Below are 6000 nucleotides of genomic sequence, written 5' to 3' on the forward strand. Positions count from 1 at the left end.
AAGGAGCCAACCTGGCGACTCAGGGCGCAGGCAGGACGGCTGGGTCGTAGAATGGCTTGCGGCGCTGGACGTGAACAGTCTCGCGTCCACGGCGGCGGCGATCAGAAGATGGGTTGAGAGGTTCTACAGTGTAATTAACTGAAGATGTGCGCTCCAGTACGCGGTATGGGCCATGGTACTTGGCAAGAAATTTTGATGACAAACCCGGAGTATTCGTCGGAATCCAGAGCCACACAAGGGAGCCGTTGGCGAAGTATGGTGTTGTTTGGCTGAGGTCGTGGCGGGATTTCTCTCTGCACTGGGTGTCAGTCGTGAGGGCACGGGCGATGCGGCGACAGTCTTCGGCGTGCTGGGCGGCTTCAGATAGAGGCGTATACTCGGAAGCATCGGGTTGGTACGGGAGAATGGTGTCGATGGTAGCAGAAGGGTGACGGCCGTAAAGGAGAAAGAAAGGAGAAAATCCGGTAGTGGACTGCGTTGCGGTGTTGTACGCGTAGGTCACGTACGGAAGGACAAGATCCCAGTTTGACTGATCTGAAGAGACATACATAGACAACATGTCACCGAGGGTACGGTTAAAGCGCTCGGTGAGACCGTTGGTTTGCGGATGATATGCGGAGGTGCTTCGGTGAATTATATTGCACTTGGTGAGCAGTGCTTTCACAACATCCGACAGAAAGGCGCGGCCTCTGTCGCTCAGCAGTTCGCAAGGGGCGCCGTGACGAAGGATGAATCGGTTTAAAATAAACGAGGCCACCTCTGAGGCTGTGGCGGCTGGAAGGGCTGCGGTTTCGGCATACCTTGTCAAATGATCAACCGCGACGATAGCCCAACGGTTGCCGGCCGAAGTGTACGGGAGGGGACCGTATAAGTCAATGCCGACGGGGTCAAATGGGCGTGGCGGGCAAGGTAGCGGCTGCAATTCTCCAGCAGAACGATGAGGAGGTGGCTTGCGACGTTGACAGGTAAGGCATGACCGCACGTATTTGCGGATGAATGTGTACATGCCACGCCAATAATATCGTAGTCGGATGCGATCGTAGGTCTTGAACACTCCGACATGACCACACTCCGGGTCAGCATGAAAATGGGCGCAGACTTCCGAGCGAAGGTGACGAGGAATAACTAGCAACCACTTGCGGCCGTCTGAGGTGTAGTTGCGGCGATAAAGGAGGTTATCACGTATTGAGAAATGGGAAGCATGGCGGCGAAGAGCGCGCGAAGGCGAAGCAGCCGTAGGGTTGGCGAGGAAGTCAATAAGAGAAGAGATCCATGAGTCGGCACGCTGCGAGGAAGGCATGGCGCTGATGTGAAGCATAGGTGAGGAGGCGTCGAAGGCGGAAAGGCTGGAAATATTGGCTGGAAGTGGGCAGCGGGACAGAGCATCGGCGTCTTGATGTTTGCGACCAGTACGATACACGACGCGGATATCGTACTCCTGGAGGCGAAGGGCCCACCTCGCGAGGCGACCGGATGGATCTTTCAGAGAGGAAAGCCAGCATAGCGCATGGTGGTCGGTCACGACGTCAAACGGGCGTCCGTAGAGGTAAGGGCGGAACTTGGTAAGGGCCCAAACTATCGCCAGACACTCTCTTTCAGTGACCGAGTAGTTAGATTCAGCCTTTGTTATCGTGCGGCTGGCATAGGCAACGACGTATTCGATGAAGCCAGATTTGCGTTGTGCGAGTACGGCGCCGATGCCTACCCCACTGGCGTCAGTATGGACCTCGGTAGGTGCGTTTGGGTCGAAATGGCGCAGTATCGGCGGTGCGGTGAGGATACGGCGCAACGAATCGAAGGCGTCGTCACAAACTTGCGGCCACTGAGAAAGATCGGAACTGCCGGACAGAAGTTGTGTCAAAGGTGCAGCAATTGAGGCAAAGTTGCGTATAAACCTACGGAAGTAGGAGCACAGACCCAGGAAGATGCGCAGATCTTTGATAGAAGTAGGTCGAGGAAACGCAGCCACAGCACGAAGTTTAGCCGGGTCCGGACGGACACCGTCCTTAGAGACAACATGGCCTAAAATGGTAAGTTGGCGGGCGGCAAAATGACACTTCTTTAAGTTGAGCTGAAGGCCGGCGTCAGAGAGGCAGGTCAAAACGTGCTTCAGTCGGGAGAGGTGAGTGTCAAAGTCAGGCGAAAACACGACGATGTCGTCGAGATAACAGAGGCAGGTCTTCCACTTCAGCCCACGCAGAATGGTATCCATCATCCGCTCAAAGGTGGCAGGAGCATTACAAAGGCCGAAAGGCATCACAGTAAATTCATATAGGCCGTCAAGGGTTACAAAGGCTGTTTTGGGGCGATCGGCCTCTTCCATGGGTACCTGCCAGTACCCGGAGCGTAAATCTAAAGAAGAAAATATTTCGGCACCTTGCAAGCAGTCTAGCGCATCATCGATGCGAGGCAGGGGATATACGTCCTTGCGCGTGATCTTGTTAAGGCGGCGGTAGTCTACACAGAAATGGATGGAGCGGTCTTTCTTTTTGACAAGCACAACTGGCGAAGCCCAAGGACTGCTTGAGGGCTGAATGACGCCGCTCTTGAGCATTTGGTCGACTTGATCTTCAATGACTTGGCGCTCGGTTGTCGACACACGATAGGGGCGCTGCCGTAGAGGAGCCTGGGCACCTGTGTCGATGCGATGTGTGACAGTCGAGGTTTGGCCAAGGGAGCTGTGATGGCAGTCGAAGGAGGCGCTCAACTGGTGGAGCAAGTGGAGAAGCTGCTTGCGCTGCGGCGGAGGAAGATCTGCGTCGATGGAGCGGAGAAACAGTTTTGTAGAGGAAGGAGTGGGCATAGAAGATGGTGGGCTGAGCGCAGTGAGATTGATGTGCGATATTTCGTCAGTCTCCACACGGGTTATAATAGACGCGATGGGTTGGACACTGCCGACACATTCGCCACGGCGCAAAGCACTAGGGCCGGAGAACGGGTTACAAACCCACAGTACGGATAGGCCAGCAGAAATAGTCAGAACGGCGTAAGGCAGGGGAAGACACTTCCGGCGGAGAAAAGTATGAGCGGGCGTGAAAAGTACAGTGTCATCACGGAGAGGGTCACAACAGAGGCGCACAAGGACGGAAGAGCACGAAGGCAGGTCGATGTCTTCGGCGGCGACGGCTTTAATACATGGCGACGAGAGAGCAGCGTCCGGCAGCGATTGGGGCAAGGTAGAGAATCCGACTTCAGCGCGAGCGCAATCTATGACCGCAGCATGACGAGACAGGAAATCCCAGCCCAAAATAACATCGTGGGAACAAAACGGCAGGACGACGAACTCGATTGTATATAGGACGTCCTGAATCAAAACTCGTGGTGTGCAAGCTGCTGACGGCTTGATGTACTGAGCGCTGGCCGTGCGCAGCGAGAGACCGGCAGTTGGCGTCTTAACTTTCTTCAAGCGGCGACAAAGTTGTGCGTCTATCACTGAAATTGCGGCGCCAGTGTCGACAAGGGCCATGACAGAAATTCCCTCGACCTAAACGTCAATAAGGTTCGCAGGTGACAGCTGAGGTCTTTGGTAGTTCGATGGGGACGCAGTTCTTGCCTCAGGAACTGCGGCATCTAGTTTTCCTCTTGAGAACTATTAGGTCGACGACGCATCGGAGAGATGGAGCGGCGTCGCGGCGCAGGGGAACGGCGATCGGCAAGAGGTGAGCGGTCGGGGGAGAACGGACGAGTCGACGGACGGGGCTCAGCAGACGCAGAGTACTGATGCGCTGGAGGCCAGTACCCGACCGGCGGTGTCGTGACTGGGAGACGGCGACGACAATAGCGGGCTACGTGCCCAGGCAATCCGCAGGTGTAGCAAATAGGCCGGTTATCCGTCGTGCGCCAGGGGTCTCGGCCTCGTGGAGAGGGTCGCATATAAGGTGCCGGCGCTGGTACGGGCACTGACACTATAGGGTACGTAGGCGGCTGAGTTTGAGCAACGACCTCGGCGTAAGTCAGTGGACGGGCGGCAGGTCTTGGGGCGACGTTGGCATAACTCAGAGGCGTGGCGACAGGTCTGCGGTCAGCCAAAGCGAGCCCAAAGCACGCGCAGCGATGGCACTGCCGCCGCTGCACAGAATGTTAATCTTCGTCTTTACAAAATGAATAAAATGTGTGCTAAACAGACCCCAAAGGTTGCACTAGCACTGAGTCCTACATTGACCGGCGGATGTCAGCTGGCCGTGAGTTGGTTTCCACTACAGGGCACAGGGTGTTTTCAGTACAACAGTGTAGCAGAGAGTCCATCACACTTGTCTAGGGTGCTCAGACGGTGTGCTGCAAATGAACTGAAATCTTTTCGCAGCTGCTTCGCAGGCACTGGTGCCTGTGCGTTCACGTCTCTAATCTGCTCTAGACGAGTGTGATCGACTCTGTACATCAGAATAAAGCTTAAGGGGATCATCCCAACCGAGGCAGGTGTGCTCATCACCACAACCTGCCCACTGCATTGTGAGCAAACTGCGTGGCAGTTAAATTAATCACTGGCAGACTCGTGCTAGCAAGAGCAACGGGCCTCCACTTTGACAGGAATGCAGTGGTCTGGTTTCACACACACGCAAAAAAAAAGAAAATACAGGAAATACAGGTAACAAAGGAAAAAAATACACATAGCAGAGCTCTTATCAGGTTATAGTAGTCAGCATAAAATCAACAGCCTTGTCCTGACTGGAAAGAAAACTTGCAATGATGGTGAAAGAAAGAAGAATTAGGTAAACAAATCACAGAAAAAAAAAGGTTAGGTGTAGTGTAAAAAATACTCGAACAGTTTGTGGCGTGTTGTATTTTGGAGATCAATATCGTTTTGTGCGAGTTTGTTAAGAAGTCGCGGTAGTTTATTTTCTAATGTTTGATTACCATAGAAAGTTCTGTATGTTTTTACGTTCAATTGCGCTATATTTCTTGTGCTGTACATTGCATCTCGTTTTTCTAAACCAGCTAATTTGGATAGAAAAGATATATTGTTCAACACCTCGTTTTTCACACACTTGCTCAGACACTTGCTCATATCATAAAGCTTAGTAATTTGTCTGTCTCATGTCCCTCATGCTCTGTCTCGTGAAACGGCAGATGATGCCAGGCACTTTGTCACGCTTTGCCGGCAATCGATGAATTGCCGTGATGTCGTGTTCTGATAGCTGGGGCTATTCACTTTCACTGGCGAGAGCGTTTTTATGGCAAGGTTAGGTTTTGACAAAAGATTTTCGCCTTCCATTTGTGGTACACCATGAATTTCTAAGTTCAGTTTTCGGTTGCCCCATTCGAGGTCATCAAGTTGGACACTGAGCGATTCAAGCTGCTCTTTGTTCATTTCCATTTTTGCGAGCCTAGTCTGGATTGCTTTAATATCTCGCTCATTTTGTTCTGTGCGCGTCATCAGGTCTGTCATCTGTTCGGACATAAACTGCCCCGATTGCTCAATTCCATCGACAGTTTCTTTCAGTGGCAACAAAACATCAAGTTTTCGGTTAATCTCCTGAAGTACGACCAACATATCTTCTAGGGTCAACGGTGCTTTTTCTTTCTCATGGGCATTTCCATTTCTGGTAGGCTGATTTCTTAGATTTTATTGTTGCCTCGGACACTCCTGCGCAGCTTCCTACATGGTACGAAAGCATGCAAGATATACTCTCTTTGGGATCCAAGATTTCCTGTTCACACTCAACACACTCCATACTGACAGAAACAAGGTTCGCTCCTTTGGCAGCAGCAGTGGCAGTAACACAATAACACCCCCCAAAAAAACCTGTAACAGTATGCAGGAGCATTTAGGAAAACTCTCTTTTGAACAATGCTGCTGCCAAAGTGCCTTCTTGGATGCGATGCCGCAGCTTTATAGCAGATGCGTCGATGCCAGGTGATGCAGCCTCAGAAAACGTGCGCGCCTCAGAAATGTTAGCTTAATGGGCAAGACAGGCGCGAGAGATGTGATGCAGAGACACATGCACTGGAGAGGTTGCTTTGCCTGCAAGCACCTCCAAAGTATGCAGGCAGCCTTTTTTG

The sequence above is a fragment of the Amblyomma mixtum genome, chromosome 5 (assembly GCF_055824585.1).
Source record: "Amblyomma mixtum isolate Tamu chromosome 5, ASM5582458v1, whole genome shotgun sequence".
In the NCBI taxonomy this organism is placed as follows: Eukaryota; Metazoa; Arthropoda; class Arachnida; order Ixodida; family Ixodidae; genus Amblyomma; species Amblyomma mixtum.